General features: G+C 47.3%; 1 long non-coding RNA gene across 1 annotated transcript in view; it reads right to left on the minus strand.

Moving 5' to 3' along the window:
- Window positions 1–2,028: 2,028 nt before the first annotated feature.
- LOC135904837 (uncharacterized) overlaps window positions 2,029–18,550 on the minus strand; it is a 91,978-nt gene continuing 75,456 nt past the window's right edge. The window contains exon 3 of the long non-coding RNA XR_010565226.1: window positions 2,029–2,231. This is a non-coding gene — a long non-coding RNA (uncharacterized lncRNA). The remainder of the gene's footprint in view (window positions 2,232–18,550) is intronic.

The following is an 18,550-nucleotide window of genomic DNA, read 5'->3' on the forward strand; positions in this document are numbered from 1 at the left end:
ATTTCGAGAGGAGTGGTTTGAATCAAAGCAGAACTTCTAAATTTTTGAGCGTGCCCCGGCTAACACTAGCCAAGTTGTAAAAAAAAAACTGCTTCAATATTCAAGTATGAGACGCATGCATCATTCGGCCATCAGTCCTCTTCCAGCACAAGAATTACTATTACAGCGTACATTATATGGACACCCCAGCCGCATTTCCGTCGTCGTCGTCGTCAGCGTCGCCATGATGTACCGTATAAAGTCCAAGCGCGATAGCATCATATGGCCGCGAGCCATATAGGCTCTATGAAGTGAACAGGCGGCGCCACCGAGCAGCAGCCGTGCCGTGCTGCTCAGCGCCACCTGTGGCGAGCGGCGCGATACTCGGCAGCTGGGGAAAACAGCGAAATTTAAACTTCGTGCACATGTCGCCGAAACCCGCGCGTATACATCCGTGATTCGCTGTTCTCTTTATGTGTACATGATGGTGCAAGCGTGGACCACGGTGATATCACAAATACTTTTGTGGGTCTAGGCATAGTAAGGGAACATGAGAATACTTTCATGCTTCTGCGTTAAACAGCGGAGACAAGGTGTACGCTACTTCGCATGTTCTCTCTGCGAAAGAAGTGGCTGGCCTGGACGTTCACACGAAGGGCCATTCGCAGCAGGGAAAACAACTGTACGAGCTCATCCTGCACATCAGTAAAGCTTACTGTGACACTAACATTGAAATCACTAAACTTGCACCATGAAAACGTTCTGCTTCTAATAGGTGGACCGATTTTTAATCGACGCCTCACTCTTGACGATGCATGCCTCATCGCGCTTCGGGGCGTTGTAACCCGCGGCCTATCATTTGATGCCCATGTCACATTGTTATTTTAGGCCGCCGTGCAGCTCCATCTAGACCGGGTACAGCTGCACGGTCAGATTTGATCGCGATTTTGTTCGATACGCGTTCAGTCAATCGCGATCCACGCATCGAATTCGAGCTTCACGATTGCGATCGTAGGTTGTAGTCAGCACCGCCATGCCGAGTGATCTAAACTAACTCGATTTGAATTGTTGGACCGTGTAGCAGTGACGATGCTTGATCGAAATTGAGAAATTGGATCTAGTCGGGCAAAATCTTGATTGAAAGATACTGTGTGACACCACGGTACTCTAACGTTATCTGCGCTTCGTCGTCTGGCACGGCGCCAAACGGAAGCTTTTGTGGTTTTGAAGCAGTTGTAACCGGTCTGTCATGGTTCAATGCTGCACACAGAACCGAGACCTACTTGCCGACGTAATCAGCGCAACTACAGGTTGCTTTGCGCGGCTAGTGAGACAACCGAGCCCTTATTTATCAGGTCTTTTTATTCGTCAAATTATTCTGGTCAGCTTGCCGCACTTTGTAAACACCCGGAAAAAGCGTCGGGTTGTTGTCAGGATGACTTTCGATTGTGCTTTTTTCTAAATTGACGAAATGATTAGAGCATACCATGGTTGATCCGTTTGTGACCCATTCGAAGCCATCTGCAACTGAAAAATGATCTTTATTAACCATCAGATGAGAATTTATATGACGCGAATGTTCTTTTTTCATTTTGTACAATGATCGAGGCTCATTATGCCCTCTTTACAAGATCTGATTTCGCTTGCGAATTCGTCAGCTTGCATACGCGCTGTGCTTTTGCAAGGCAATTTCGCAACTGTAATGCCGCAAGAGAAATCGCACCATGTGAAACTGCGCCTCTGACGCTAGCAGTCTAAGCAAGTATCGATCGTCTATGGACTAGCACTCGCCAGCATAAAATAAGCTTCTTCGTTCTAAAATATTGCTCATAGCACCTGTTAGTGCTATCCCGATCATACTAAATGCTAAAGCTATACACTAAGCAGTCGTCTAATCAGCACAGTCGTGACAAATGTCTTTCAAATGTTTATCAGCTGACCCGGCCATGACCGCTGGCGTCGCACAAGCTGCGAAACGCGCACGTGTAGCACGATTTACAAAGCAGACCCTTCTTACAAATATGATGACAGAAGCTGACGTACTTAACTCCCCTCACAGCTGCAATCCATCTTTTGCGCCGTTCTAGATCCTAAGGCTTGCCAGGAAACATGTACCAATTAATACCGTGCGGGCCTTCGCGGCTGTGAGTCTTACGCCACGGTCGCGCCGGTTCCACTTGTTCTTTTTCCCACCTCCGTAATTTTGACGCTTGTCCATGAAACGCGTGTCATTGCACTGTCGCAAGACGCATCTGAAAAAAAAAGCGTAGCGCTAATTAACAGAGCAAAACGATCCCAACCCTGGCCAAACCAAATGCAGTGCGCGTGAAATAATATGCGTCGAGCCGGCCGAGCCGCAGCACCACCTTCCCGGTACTGTCGCACGGCTGCGGCAGATAGTGCCTCGACTGTACTCGACTCGACTGTACTCGACTCGACTGTACTCGACTGTACGGAGCCTATGCTATATGACATAATAGTTCTGTGTAAACCCGCAAGGTGGAGATAAGTAATTAATAAAGGAAAAATGAAACATCCACCCGTTTGTAGCTATTTCTGCAAAGGAACTGCGAGGCTTTTATTTCTAGGAACCCGTATGGGTTTCCTTTGTAGTGATTGCTACGAATGGGTGGGTGTCTGATCTTTCCTTTATTAATTACTTCTCTCCACCTTGCGAGTTTCCGCAGAACTATTACGTCGAACTCTTGCCTTTGCTTCGAGTTCTTCACAACTACTGAACTACTATCCTCAGCCTGTATAACTGCCTAATAATTAGCTATCGCAATCGATGCTTCGCCTTTCGGGAAAACTGGGACTTTTTTTTCCTACTAACTACTTGACTTATTACTGAATATATATAAACAGGGTTTTGATATTAAAATGCAGGCATGAATTTTCTGAAACATATCATTCAGTCGTTTTCAGGGTGCTATGCCCTGAGTAATTACTTTTTTCCGGCCTTTACTCATAGCGCGTGCAATATGTAAAATACGACGTGACTGACTGCGTGCCTGCGCGCCATGACCCTAAAGGCACCAAAAGGGATTTGACGAAAGTGACGCCGCTCATTGCCTGACTCGACAACCACCTGCAATTGGAAAGCTATCGGTATTGTTTCATATATATATATATATATATAAACATATAAACGAGAAGGAAGGGGGTTAACCGAGGGTCCCGATATTGGCTTCTTATGATATGACTATATATATATATATATATATATATATATATATATATATATATATATATATATATATATATATATATATATATATATATATATAGAGAGAGAGAGAGAGAGAGAGAGAGAGGGGGGGTAGGAGATCATTGGGTGAGTTCTTCGAAGTAACAATGATGGCCCAATGAAAACGTTCACCCTTCAGAGAGAAATCAAAATACACTTGTTAGTAGTTTGGAGTCATCCGCCATCAAACTTGCCGTTACCCGCCGGGTTGCTCAGTGGCTATGGTGTTGGGCTGCTGAGCAGGTGGTCGCGGGAGCGAGTGCACGCCGCAGCGGCCGCATTTCGGTGAGGGCGAAATGCAAAAACACCCGCGGTGCTTTGATTTAGGTGCACGTTAAAGAACCCCAGGTGGTCAAAATTTCCGGAGTGCTCCACTACAGTGTGCCTCATGATCAGAAAGGGATTTTGGCATGTAAAACCCCATAATTTGTTTAACTTCCTGTAAAAATGCCCGGTTGTTTCACTTAGTTTCTTAACAAAACGCGCTTCTATACGTTCAAACACAAAAGTAACTACCCGCCGTGGTTGCTCAGTGGCTATGCTGTTGAGCTGCAGAGCACGAGGTCACGGTATCCAATCTCGGCCGCGGCGGCCCCATTTGGATGGGGGCGAAATGTGAAAACACCTGCGTACTTAAATTTAGGTGCACGTTAAAGAACCCCGGGTGGTCGAAATTTCCGGAGTCCTCCATTACGGCGTGCCTAATAATCAGAAAGTGGTTTTGGCACGTAAAACCCCATAATTTAATTTTTTTAAACAAAAGTAACTGGAGCAACCGTGCATTTCGTCCGAATCTTTTGGAAATGATATTGTGAAAGTGGTGTCATCCTGGAGATTCATTGCAAGTGGAGGGCGAGAAAAAAGTGTTTTCATCTGGCAAACTTTCCGGCCACACTTTGTAGATTGCAAAATCGAGCGCAAGGACAAGAATAACGCAAGCTGCCACAGCCGAGTTTTACAAATTGGCGGAAAACATAACAATGACCACCCCGTATATATATATGTATATATATATATATATATATATATATATATATATATATATATATATATATATATATATATCATCAGCCTGGCTACGCCCACTGCAGGGCAAAGACCTCTCCCATACTTCTCTAACTATCCAGGACATGTGCTAATTGTGGCCATGTTGTCCCTGCAAACGTCTTAATCTCGTCAGCCCACCTAACTTTCTGCCACCCCCTGCTACGCTTCCCTTCTCTTGGAATCCAGTCCGTAACCCTTAATGCCCATAGGTTATCTTCCCTCCTCATTACATGTCCTGGCCATGCACATTTCTTTTTCTTTATTTCAACTAAGATGTCATGCACACGCGTTTGTTCCCTCACCCAATCTGCTTTTTCCTTATCCCTTGACGTTACACTCATCATTCCTCTTTCCATAGCTCGTTGCCTCGTCCTCAATGTAAGTAGAGGCCTTTTCGTAAGCCTCCAGGTTTCTCCCACGTAGGTGAGTACTGGTAAGACACAGCTGTTATACACTTTTCGTTTGAGGCATAATGGCAACCTGCGGTTCATGATCTGAGAATGCCAGCCAAATGCACCCCAGCCCATTCTTATTCTTCTGATTATTCCAGTCTCATGACCCGATCCGCGGTCACTACCTGCCCTAAGTAGACATACTCCCTTACCACTTCCAGTGCCTCGCTACCTATCGTAAACTGCTGTTCTCTTACGAGACTGTTAAACGTTACTTTAGTTTTCTGCAGATTAATTTTTAGACCCACTCTTCTGCTTTGCCTCTCCAGGTGAGTGAACATGCATTGCAGTTGGTCCCCTGAGTTACTAAGCCAGGCAATATCATCAGCTAATCGCAAGTTACCAAGGTATTCTCCATTACCTCTTATCCCCAATTCCTCCCAATCCAGGTCTCTGAATACTTCCTGTAAACACGCTGTGAATAGCATTGGAGAGATTGTACCTCCCTGCCTGACGCCCTTCTTTATTGGGATATCGTTGCTTTCTTTATGGAGGACTACGGTGGCTGTGGAGCTGCTATAGATATCTTTCAGTATTTTTACATACGGCTCGTCTACACCCTGATGCCGTAATACCTGCACGACTGCTGAGGTTTCGACTGAATCAAACGCTTTCTCGTAATCAATGAAATCTATATATAAGCGTTGGTTATATTCCACAAATTTTTCTATCACCTGATTGATAGTGTGAATATGGTCTATTGTTGAGTAACCTTTACGGAATCCTGCCTGATGCTTTGCTTGACAGAAGTCTAAGGTGTTCTTGATTCTATTTGCGATTACCTTAGTAAATAGTTTGTAGGCAACATACCGTAAGCTGATCAGTTTATAATTTTTCAGGTCTTTAGCGTCCCTTTTCTTATGGATTAAGATTAAGCTGGCGTTCTTCCAATATTCCGGTATGCTCGAGGTCATGAGACACTGCGTATACAGGGTTGCCAGCTTTTCTAGAACAATCTGCCCACCATCCTTCAACAAATCTGCTGTTACCTGATCCTCCCCAGCTCCCTTCACCCTTTGCATAGCTGCCAAGGCTTTCTTTACTTCTTCCGGGGTTACTTGTGGGATTTCAAATTCCTCTAGACTATTTTCTCTTCCATTATCGTCGTGGGTGCCACTGGTACTGTATAAAGCTCTATAGAACTGCTCAGCCACTTGAACTATCTCATCCATATTGGTAATGATAATGCCGGCTTTATCTCCTAATGCATACATCTGATTTGCCTATTCCTAGTTTCTTCTGCACTGCTGTTAGGCTTCCTCCGTTCCTGAGAGCGAGTTAAATTGTATCCATATTATACTTCCTTACGTCAGCTATGTTACACTTGTTGATTAACTTTGAAAGTTCAGCCAGTTCTATTCTAGCTGTATTGTTAGAGGCTTTCATACATCTGCGTTCTTTAATCAGATCTTTCGCCTCCTGCGATAGCTTACTGGTATCCTGTCAATCGAAGTTACCACCGACTTCTATTACACACTCCTTAATGATGCCCATAAGATTGCTTCAACATTGCTTCAACACGACGGTCCTTCATTGCTTCAACACGACGGTCCTCTTCCTGAGTTAAAGCCGAATACCTGTTCTGTAGCTTGACCGGCATTCCTCTATTTCCCCTCTTACCGCTAACTCATTGATCGGCTTCTTATGTGCCAGTTTCTTCCGTTCCCGCCTCAAGTCTCGGCTAATTCGTGTTCTTACCATCCTATGGTCACTGCAGCGCACCTTGCCGAGCACTTCCACATCTTGTATGATGCCAGGGTTAGCTCAGAGTATGACGTCTATTTCATTTATAGTCTCGCCATTCGGGCTCCTCCACGTCCACTTTCGGCTATCCCGCTTGCAGAAAAACGTATTCATTGTCCGCCTATTATTCCGTTCTGCAAGCTCTACTAATAACTCCCCCCTGCTATTCCTAGAATCTATGCCATATTCCCCCACTGACTTGTCTCCAGCCTGCTTCTTGCCTACCCTTGCATTGAAGTCGCCCATCAGTATAGTGTATATTGTTTTGACTTTACCCATCGCCGATTCCACGTTTTTATAGAAGCTTTCCACTTCCTGGTCATCATGACTGGATGTAGGGGCATAGACCTGTATGACCTTTAATTTCTACCTCATATTAGGTTTCACAACAAGACCTGCCACCCTCTCGCTAATGCTATAGAATTCTTGTATGTTACCAGCTATATCCTTATTAATCAGGAATACGACTCCTAGCTCTCGCCTCTCCGCTAAGCCCCGGTAGTACAGGACGTGCCCGCTTTTTAGCACTGAATATGCTTCTTTTGTCCTCCTAACCTCACTGAGCCCTATTATATACCGGGTACTGCCCGCTTATGCCTAAAATAGCACTGCTAGACTGCCCTCACTAGATAACGTTCTAGCGTTAAACCTAGGTTAAGCCAGTTTCAGATTTCAATGGCGGCCTGTCCGGATCCATAGATTCTGAGCACCCTCTGCTGCGTCACTGGTCCAACCACCGCCGTGGTCAGTTGTTTCGCAGCTGCTGGGGAGTGAGGGCCGGGGTTTGATTGTTGTATTCAAGTACTGCACCAGCGTGGCCAATCCTGCTCTTGTGATGGAGTGCGTTGCCAGTTCTGGTCACCGGGATCAGCCCGCACTCTAGGCCTGTTTACGAAATTTTATCAACACGCATTTTTTATTGCGGTGGAAAATTGCGCGGTACCGGTAGTCGAACCACGGTCCTCTTGCACGCGAGGCGGATGCGCTACCTCTAGCGCGACCGCTGCTCTCTCTCTCTCTCTTTCTCTCTCTCTCTCTCTCTCTCTCTCTCTCTCTCTCTCTCTCTCTCTATATATATATATATATATATATATATATATATATATATTCACTCCGTATTTATTTGTCTGTGTGTCTGTCTGTGGCAGACAGACAGGCACACACTCACGTGTGTGTATGCGCTATGTCGCCATTGATGAGCAAGCCATTTGCATCAGTACCGATAGGCAACGCTCCACTGACTTTTCAATTGTTGTGATAAGCCTGAGAGGACGGGAAAGTCTTGCAAAGCTGCTAAAATTCAAGATGGTAGGGGGAGAGACCAGGCAGGGTGTAGGTTAGGTGCATTATATATGCGGGGCCTATCAAAATACAGCGCTCTGCCAGATGTCTGAGTCTGCGTTCCTCACTTCGCGGTTAGCGAACATTTCAGTGTTGGCGTCACTGAGGGAGCTTCGAATTTTGTTACCTTTGGAGTGAGAACGAATTCAATTCAGATGTCAGGAATTTTACGGTACGATCTCTTGTCTTTTTTTTTTTCTCATCACTTCAGTGATATCTGCCCCTATGTGCCGCTAACGCACGCATGTTGCCGTCATATTTCTGCTCAACAGTCAGGCCTGAAGCAAGATTTCCTTGCTGCGGCGCTGAATTGTCGGCACCCGTTGAAACAGCACCGATCTAAGCGATATAAGAGTGTTGAGCGGCAACCAGTCTTGCTTTTAAACGCATGCTTAACACCGAGCCCTGCGGCCAAGTTGACTGGTGAGGACGTGATGAAAGAGCACCTATTTCAGTGTTACAAAGGCATTAAGTCGGAATCTCAATAGCTCTAGGAACCGCATAAAGGAATTTGTGCTTCCACTCTTTTGCGAAGATAATGCGAGACTTGTTGCGGTGGCTAAGTGCTTCAAAAGAATATATGGTGCTAATATGGTGCAGAGGGAGTGATGTACTCTGCCAACCCTCATCCATATTTTAATCGTCACACTTCATCATGACTCGTATGTACCTTTCGTATTACGGTCTTTGTGGGGTTGTTCTGTCTTTCCAATATTTTCCTGTGTCTTGTTTTCTCTCTTTTTGTTTTCTTCTTTCTTCACACAATTCTTCTAAGTCATCGTACTCTTCGTTTGGCGCGCTCACTTTGTTATCTCACTCTCGTGATATTGAGTGTATATCGAGGCGCGTTTAGCTTCGCTCTTACAGAGGGACTTTAAGAAAGTAATAACCGAAATTGTTGATGCCATGGAGGGAGAAGGAGGAGAAAAGGGGGGGGGGGAGTGAAATGCACATAGCCGGCAAACGTGGCCACATGTTGTCCGGTGCTGCAGTGGAAGCGTTGCGCTACAAACTTCGCCCTTTGCACGGTCCCTGAAGCGTGCCATTACAAGGAGCTTGATTGCGGAAGTCCATTAGGGATGTCTGCGGGCTCTGTCTCGCCTAGCGTGAAGGCGACCGCTTTCTGTTTGCTTGTTCACGCTGCCTCTTCAGTAGCAGGGGGCTGTCGCCGTAGCATCGGGAAAGTGCCTGCTTGCAAAAAAACAGTAATAGCAAGCGCGCAGCGCCATGGGATGAGACCCGGGTATTTATCGAGCCTGACGCAGGACCCTTTACATCTTTTTTTCTTTAGCTCAGCGTGTGCTCGAATTCTTTTCATCTGCCCGTAGTGTCAGTCTGAAGTGCCGCGGTTAAATTCGAACGAATTGCTCAAGCTCGACATACGCTGCCTGATGCGCCCACTCTGCTGTATCGCTTGGTGCCGCTGCTCCAGTGCTCCGGATCAGAATAGTCTCTATCTTTCTGGACACCTATATCAAAATGGCACTGTGTCTACTGCAAAGCACAGCTATGGTGATAGGTTTAAGTGTTTGAAACGTATGAGCTTCACAATTTCATTTTTCACCTAAATATATTTAAAATATATATATATATATATATATATATATATATATATATATATATATATATATATATACCTTCAAGCTTCGCTGCGATCATAGTGCATACCACTGGTGCCCCGTAATCAACATGACAACCAGTGGGTAACCATTAAAATTGCAATTTATTAAAGCCTTTTATCGAACCACACTAATTATGCATGTCTATATATTCTTTAAAATCAGCCAAGTAAACTAAACGCGCTTTTGAAAAAGCTTACATCCGTGTTACGTGATGTCCTGCAGAGTTTCTTTCGGAAACGTCAGCACGCGTCAAAGGCTGTATTCTATAGCCATAATATTCGAATATGTCTGTTAAACGTGCACGAACTGCCTAGGGTAGCATAGGTTAAAGCTGTATGCCGAATCAGCAAAGCTAGGTCATATTGCGATACGGATACACTGCTTGTCGCCTTGAGGTCATATTCGGGAAGATTTCTAAAAGCATGTGTAAGTTGTGAAGTTGGCAACAGATTTTTAACAGTGTCTGTGCCAAGGAAGTTGCTGTGTGGTTTCATACGTATAAATGGCAAACTTATGTACCTCATATAAAATATCAATATATTTCACGTGTGCCGCCACTCACTGAAAAAGAACCAGTGGTTAGTCACCTAGAGCGACCTCAGATGTGGAAATGTATGTATATCATCCTGTAAAATGTTTACTGCTATTCATAAACAACGAAGAAGATATTGAATTGCTTCATGATTGGGCACGGCGGACCGAGCATTGGCATGTGGCCTAACACGCGTTTCCTCTGCTTCACGCAGGTTTTTTTGGTTAGCCTTGCCGGAACGCCATCTCAGCAAAATTACTCAACGAACGACGCATGCCTGGTGGCCTCATCCGTATCAGTGACACCGTGTTGCTGCCCTTCTGTGATTTGTGTCAATACCAGCCTAGCGCCGTCTACCAGTGGTGTTACGTCATCAAACGCTCCTATAAAAGACTATCCACAAGCATCCTAGTTCAGTGGGCACGGCCGACCGAGCATAAGCATGTGGCCTAACACGCGTTTCCTCTGCTTCACGCAGGTCAGGGATTATTACTCCACAATTGTGAGCGATTCCCGCTGTCTCTTGGTTCTGCCGTTTTCACGACAGTGCATATTCTATTGTTTGTGAAGTGTTTAGCGTATGCAAGCTCATGCTCTGCGGAGACGTAGAGTTAAATCCCGGTCCGAATACGGGAGACCCCAGTACAAAAGATCTGCTGAGGCAGTTGCTGGCTGGCCAGAATAAACATACAGACGAGGTTGCGGCTCTTCGGGTACAACAGGCAAACATGGAAAAACTGATGCCTGATTTCACCTCGAAGCTTGCCGACTTGGAGAGCCGTGTAGCAAGAATAGAGGGCATTTCAGAAACATTCAATACACTTCAGGCGAAAGTCGTCAGTTTAGAGAACAGAAGCAGGCGCTCGAACTTGATGGTTTTCGGTTTGTGCAAAGACGCGGGCGAAACTGCTTTGGAAATAAAACAAAAAATTATCGGTACATTTACTGAAAAGCTTAGCATCACCTGCAAATCAATTGGAAGAATTCACCGAGTTGGAAAACCTGGAAAGCAAAGACCAGTTATATTATTCTTCCAAAAGTGCAATGCAAAACAGGAAATCATGAAAAACGCTTACAAACTTAAAGGAACGGACTTATCGGTTCAACACGATTACTCACGCGAGACCCTTCGCAAAAGAAAGCTTCTTTGGGCTAGTGCCAAACGGGAGAAAAAAGACGGAAGGAAAATAATGCTGATAAACGACAAGCTGAAAGTGGACAGTGAAATTTACGCTTGGGGACGACGCCACGTATGCCTGGGTCAAACTGCCCCGATGTCAGTCCAGTTCAGGCAGTCAGTGACGTCAGGCTTCCAGGAGCTATGCCTACTGAACTTTAATGCCCGTAGTATAGCTAATAAAAGCGACCAACTTGAAGCTCTAATCTTAGATTATAATCCGCACATTGTGGTAATCACCGAAACTTGGCCTAAAGATGAAATAATTGACGAAGACGTTTTTCCTCCATTGTCTAACACGTTTCGTTGCGACAGGCAATCAAGGGATGGTGGTGTAGCTGCGTTGGTGAAGCTGGATATCCAAGCTTTTGTTTTGCCGCATCTTATTAATCACGAGAGCGTCTCTTTAAAACAGTCCTGTTGGGGCCGGTCTTTGCTTTTATTTGCGGTTTACCGACCACGGCGGCTTCAACCTGCCTGGATTTGATTGGAATTGTCCTGTTTCTGGTTCTGCCACTGGCACGCATTACATTTTTTATATTATGTTACAACATAACCTTCAACAGGTAGTTACACAACCCACGCGTGTCCAGGGTACTTGTGCTTCCATATTTGACCCAGTGTTTATCAGCTTATCGATTGAAAATTTTCGTGTCTCAGTGGAAAACGGCCTGTCCGATCACAATATGGTGTATTTTTCATGCAGCATCCAAAATCCCAACAACTCCACCTACAAAGCCTGTCTGTGTAAGAGACTTTTCGCGTGCCAGGGACGAAAGCGGGCTTGATTACCTTGATCTATGCGTGAGCGATGTTAAAGGACATGATGTGCATATACTATATGGTAAGTTTAAAGAAATCTGCACGTACTGCATAAAATATTTCATTCCCAATAGAATAAAGAAAACGCACAAAAGAAATCCCTGGATCATGCGTAGGGTTTTGCATCTAAAACGAAAACTAAAGCGATTAAAGCGTACACGTGTCTGCCGAAACGCTATAGAAACTGCACGACTTGCACTGCGTCAAGTTGTGAGCCAATCAAACCGTCATTACTTTGAACACGCGCTGCCGAGCTTTATTCTAAACGCTCCGCAGAAGTTTCGGAGACACTTGTCCAAGAAAACCACGCCTATCAACCAAATTATGCAGAATGACGTTCTTGTCACCGATAAAGCAAGCATTGCTGAACATTTTAATACATATTTTTACAGTGTTTTTTTTTCGAAATCCAAATCCGAAATGCGACAAACAGCTCCATCATGTCCTCCCGAACCAAGCATTGTATCTTCTGCAGGCGTGTTATCCGTGTTTTCAAATTCGAAAACAAAAGTGTCTCCGGGTCCTGACGGGATTCCAAATATGTTGTTGCAGCGTTATAGTGAAATGATATCCAAATTTCTTGTCAGAATTTTCCGTGCAAGCCTATCAACTAGCAGCGTTCCTTCGGATTGGAGAGTTGTGTGGATTGTGCCAATACTTAAGAAAGGTACCGCATCATCTGTTACAAATTTTCGTCCAATATCGCTTGCATCTTCTTGTAAACTTCTTGCGCACATTGTAGCCACTTATATAACTACCTTTCTAAGTGACAGAGGCATTCTATCTCCATTTCAACACGGATTTAGAAAGAGGCTTTCAAAAGTCACCCAACTAACATCTGTAGTTCATAGCTTTGCTGATACACTAAACGGTTCAGGGCAGATTGACGTTATTTTACTAGATTTTAAGAAAGCGTTTGACCTTTTTCCACATGACAAACTTATATATAAGCTTGAATCTACTGGGCTTCTTTCTTTAATAATTAACTGAATGTCTGCTTACCTTTCTAAGCGCACACAGTTCGTCAGTATTGATTCTCATTTTTCCAGCCACCTGCCAGTAACTTCCGGCGTACCGCAGGGAAGTGTGCTGAGACCATTACTCTTCCTAATATACAGAAATGACATTTTTGATATGAATAATGAACCAGTGCAGATTAGGCTTTTTGCCGGCGACTGTGTATTGTTCAATGATATTAGGTCTTTTGAAGATCACGTCATCCTTAATTCTAACCTTCGGAACATTCATTCTTGGTGCAATCAATGGGACATGAAGCTTAACAATGACAAAACCGTCTTCATGAAAGTTACCAGTAAAAAGAGTCGCCTATCATTTTCAGATAACCTTCCATCTCACCCGCTCGAGGAAGTTAATGAATAGACTTACCTAGGTGTTACTATAATCAATAATTTTAGTTGGAATAAACATATATCAAACATATGCACGTCAGCTTTTAAGAAATTTTGCCTCCTCACGCACAAATTAAAAGCTGCCCCTACTAGCGCAAAGCTCTTAGCCTACACCTCAATCATCAGACCTAAACTCGAGTACGCATGCACCGTCTGGGACCCTTACACAAAACATAACATTGAGGCGTTGGAAATGATCCAGAAAAAATCCGTTCGATTTATTTTTAACAAATACCGCTCTACTGACTCCCTCACCAGTCTCATGGCACAACACAACATACAGACACTGGAAATACGAAGAAAAATTCAAAGATTGAAGTTACTTTTCTTAATCAAAAATAACAAACTCTCCATGAGTCCTAGTCCATTTATTAAGTGCACCACAACACGCCTAACAAGACATCATCAGGCGGAATCCCTAACCCCGTACAATGCTAGACATGACATGACATGACAAGAACTTCATTTGAGTCCTGAGGGACTGTGATCTTGGGGAGCTAAAACCGAAGGCTCCCGAAGATCAAGTCGGTGGCGCCACCCACGACGGGACAGGGAGATGAAGTTCCGCCGCAATATTGACACGTGTATTTATATTTATCGGGCGACCAGGTTTCACCGCCTAACAAATCTTATCGCGCAGCGCGGGACGCGCTTGCATGTATCCGAAGTTTCTGGAAAGTTATCGATGCTTCTATCCGCGTGTCTGTTGTCGCCGAACCTTGTGTTATCAGATTTCATCGCGTGACACGAATGGTGTAGAACTTTGTGGAAGACACGCGGGTCCCATCAGGTAATCTGGAACATTCGACGACTGATCTATAAAAGCCGATGCGCTTGACCCGCTGATCAGTTTTTCCGACGATCGCCGACCGTGTTCGCCGCTATCGTTGTACTATAAGTGTAGCCTGTTTTTGTGGGCACAGGTTCGCCCAATAAAAGTTAGTTTTCTCGTTCACAGTATTGCTACTGGGTTTTGCTTCTTTCTTCACCGTCACTACCACGTGACATCTGGTGGAGGTGCTTTTCGTCCATGTACAGGACGCCCCCGACAAGCCGTGATCCCAGCCCAGACCGCGAACAGAACACCAACGCAATCCCGGACCACCGAGCAAGCCGCCGTCTTCAACAGCTGCCCCCGGAGCACGGACTTCTACCTGAGAAGACCAAGAAGATTGTGGCCAAGGCAACCGCAATGGCAGCCCCAGCGTCCCCCATCGTCCTGCAGCAACCCAGGGAACCACCGACGTTCCGCGGTTCCACATTTGAGGACCCGGAAACCTGGCTGGAAACGTATGAGAGGGTCGCTACGTTTAACAACTGGGCAAGCGACGAGAAGCTACGACATGTCTATTTCGCATTGGAGGACGCCGCCAAGACGTGGTTCGAGAATCGCGAAGCCACCTTGACGACGTGGGACCTCTTCCGAAGCGGCTTCCTGAAAACATTTCAAAGCGTCGTGCGAAAAGAGCGAGCCCAAGCTCTACTGGAGACAAGAGCGCAGCTGCCGAATGAGACGATCGCGATTTTCACTGAGGAAATGAGCCGTCTGTTCCGCCACGCCGACCCAGAAATGTCCGAGGAGAAGAAAGTACGTCTACTGATGCGTGGCGTAAAGGAGGAACTTTTCGCCGGTATGTTAAGAAGTCCACCGAAGACCGTCGACGAGTTTCTTCGTGAGGCGACGAGCATCGAGAAGACACTGGAATTGCGGAACCGGCAATTTGACCGACGCACCAAGCCAACAAGCTACTCCGGAATTCAATCACTGGCCACGGACGATTTATGCGAGACCATCAGGGCCATCGTGCGCGAAGAACTGCGCAAGGTCTTGCCATCGTCGCAGCCTCAAGTGGCCTCGATCGCCGACGTCGTGAAAGAAGAGGTGCACCGATCGCTAGGAGTTCCTGAGGTGCAACCACAATTACCGCAGCCCCAGCCAGAAGCGATGACTTACGCCGCCATCGCACGCCGTCAAGCTCCCCCTCCGCGACAACGCCAGGTCCCTGTAACGCCGCAATTCCGTCGTCCACCGCCGCCGCCGCCAGCACGCCCACCCGTCGCCCAGCGCACCTACGCGAGGAAGACGGACATTTGGCGCGCCCCCGACCACCGCCCGCTCTGCTACCACTGCGGCGAAGCCGGGCACGTGTACCGCCGATGCCCATACCGCGACCTGGGATTGCGAGGCTTCGCCGTGAACGCACAGCGCCCGAGGGAAGGTGAACGCCCTCGTGACATCGCCGATTACCTCGCCGCTACTCAGTGGAGCCCTCGACGACCGTCCCGTTCGCCGTCACCAGGCCGCTACCTGTCGCCGCAGCACCGACCATACACCGGCCCAGCCCGGGGCCGTTCTGCCAGCCCATATCCGGAAAACTAAAAGCAGCAACCGATGGAGGTGCGGTTGCTGTTCGTCGAATTGACGAAGATCCTCCGCCGCCGACGAAGACGACGAAGAAACCGTCTCGACGACCTAATGACGACACACCGCCGTCCCGACGAAGTCAGGAAGCCAAGACTACACCGACGAAAGACGACTTTACGACGCGACGTTCCAGCTTCAGTTCAACACGACGCAGCCGTGATCCGACGCCACGACCTAACTGCAACGCCAGACAAAGAACCACCGACCTTGACGTGCTTCTCGACGGCCACGCAGTCACTGCCTTAGTCGACACAGGGGCCGATTACTCCGTAATGAGTGGACGCATCGCCGCCCAGTTGAAGAAGGTTAAGACTGCATGGGAGGGCCCCCAAATTCGGACCGCTGGAGGGCACCTCATTACGCCGACTGGAATCTGCACGGCAAGAATTACCATTCATGACCGGACTTACCCTGCCACCTTCGTTATCCTGCAACAGTGTTCACGAGACGTCATTCTCGGCATGGACTTCCTGAACCAACACGGCGCCATCATCGACCTGAAGTCGCAGTCAATAACGCTGTCGGAAGATCAAGCGATACCATCGGAGCGCCCTTGTAGCCACCACGCCTTGAGTGTGCTCGAAGACCAAGTGAGCATCCCGCCTCGCTCCAGCATCGTTATTTCGGTCGGCACCGAAACACCCGCTGACGTAGAAGGCGTCATCGAAGGCGACCAACGTCTACTACTCGACCGTGAAATTTGCGTCGCAAGAGGGATCGCTCGACTGCACGGAGGAAACACGAGAGTGTTGCTGACAAACTTCAGCCAGGAGTTCAAGCACATCAACAAGGGCACGACGATCGCATTCATCGAGGAAATACAGGAAACCAGCGATGCCTTCGTCCTCTCGGATTCTGTTGCATCTACCCCGACGACCGTAGTTCCCGAGCCAGACTTCAACATAAATCCAAGTCTCCCCGTGATTAAGAAGCAACAGCTCAGAAGTCTGCTTCGACGATACAAAGACTGCTTTTCGACGTCATCAAGGATTCGACAAACACCAGTCGCAAAGCATCGCATAATCACCGAAGAGAGCGCTCGACCACTACGCCAGAGCCCTTACCGAGTTTCGACGCGAGAACGCGAAGCTATAAGACAGCAAGTCGACGAAATGCTGCGCGACGACATCATCCAGCCGTCGAAGAGCCCGTGGGCGTCTCCAGTTGTTTTAGTGAAGAAAAAGGACGGAACCCTACGTTTCTGCGTCGATTATCGTCGACTGAACAAAATCACGAAGAAAGACGTATACCCCCTCCCACGGATAGACGACGCATTAGATCGGCTCTGCAATGCTAAATACTTCTCATCGATGGACCTCAAGTCTGGCTACTGGCAAATAGAAGTCGACGAAAGGGATCGCGAAAAGACCGCCTTCATCACGCCAGACGGCCTCTATGAATTCAAGGTTATGCCGTTTGGACTGTGCTCGGCGCCTGCAACGTTCCAGCGCGTGATGGACACGGTTTTAGCAGGATTGAAGTGGCAGACCTGTCTTGTTTACTTGGATGACGTCGTCGTCTTCGCCGGAAATTTCGACGATCACCTTAAGCGGCTTGCGACAGTATTAGAGGCCATCAAGTCATCAGGGCTCACCCTGAAGCCGGAAAAGTGTCACTTCGCTTACGATGAGCTTCTATTCCTAGGCCATGTCATCAGCAAATCTGGAGTACGCCCCGACCCGCAGAAGACAGCTGCCATCGCAAAGTTCCCGCAGCCAATCGACAAGAAGGCAGTGCGCAGATTCCTTGGCATGTGTGCCTACTATAGGCGCTTTGTCAAGGACTTTTCACGCATCGCTGAGCCGCTGACGCAGCTAACTAAATGCGACGTCGAGTTCAAGTGGGAAACGCCACAGGCCGAGGCATTTCAAGAACTCAAACGACGCATGCAGTCGCCGCCCGTACTAGCGCACTTCGACGATCACGCCGATACCGAAATCCACACTGACGCCAGTAGCCTAGGCCTCGGCGCCGTCCTGGTCCAGAGAAAAGATGGACATGAACACGTGATAGCTTACGCTAGCCGGTCGTTGTCAAAAGCGGAAGGCAATTATTCTACAACCGAAAAGGAATGCCTCGCCATCGTTTGGGCTACAGCGAAATTTCGCCCTTACCTATATGGCAGGCCATTCAAAGTCGTCAGCGACCATCACGCCTTGTGTTGGCTAGCGAATTTAAAGGATCCCTCAGGACGGCTGGCACGGTGGAGCCTCAGACTACAAGAATACGACATCACCGTAACATACAAGTCCGGACGAAAACACTCAGACGCCGATTGCCTATCCCGCGCCCCCATTGACCCGCCGCCGCAAGATGACGAGGATGACGACGCCTTCCTTGGAATAATAAGCGCGGAAGACTTCACCGAACAACAACGAGCGGACCCGGAACTTAAAGGCCTCGTCGATTATTTGGAAGGGCACACCGACGTTGTCCCCAGGGCATTTAAGCGCGGATTATCTTCCTTCACGCTTCAAGACAGTCTACTAGTGAAGAAGAACTTCTCGCCAGTCCGCGCCAATTACCTTCTTGTTGTCCCGTCAGGACTTCGTCCAGAAGTATTGCATGCCCTACATGACGATCCGACCGCTGGACACCTCGGATTTTCCCGGACACTATCAAGGATACAAGAAAAGTATTATTGGCCGCGCCTGACTGCCGACGTCGCCCGTTATGTCAGAACATGCCGAGACTGTCAGCGACGCAAGACACCGCCGACAAGGCCAGCCGGATTACTACAGCCAATCGAGCCTC

Source organism: Dermacentor albipictus, chromosome 1 (assembly GCF_038994185.2).
Source record: "Dermacentor albipictus isolate Rhodes 1998 colony chromosome 1, USDA_Dalb.pri_finalv2, whole genome shotgun sequence".
NCBI lineage: Eukaryota > Metazoa > Arthropoda > Arachnida > Ixodida > Ixodidae > Dermacentor > Dermacentor albipictus.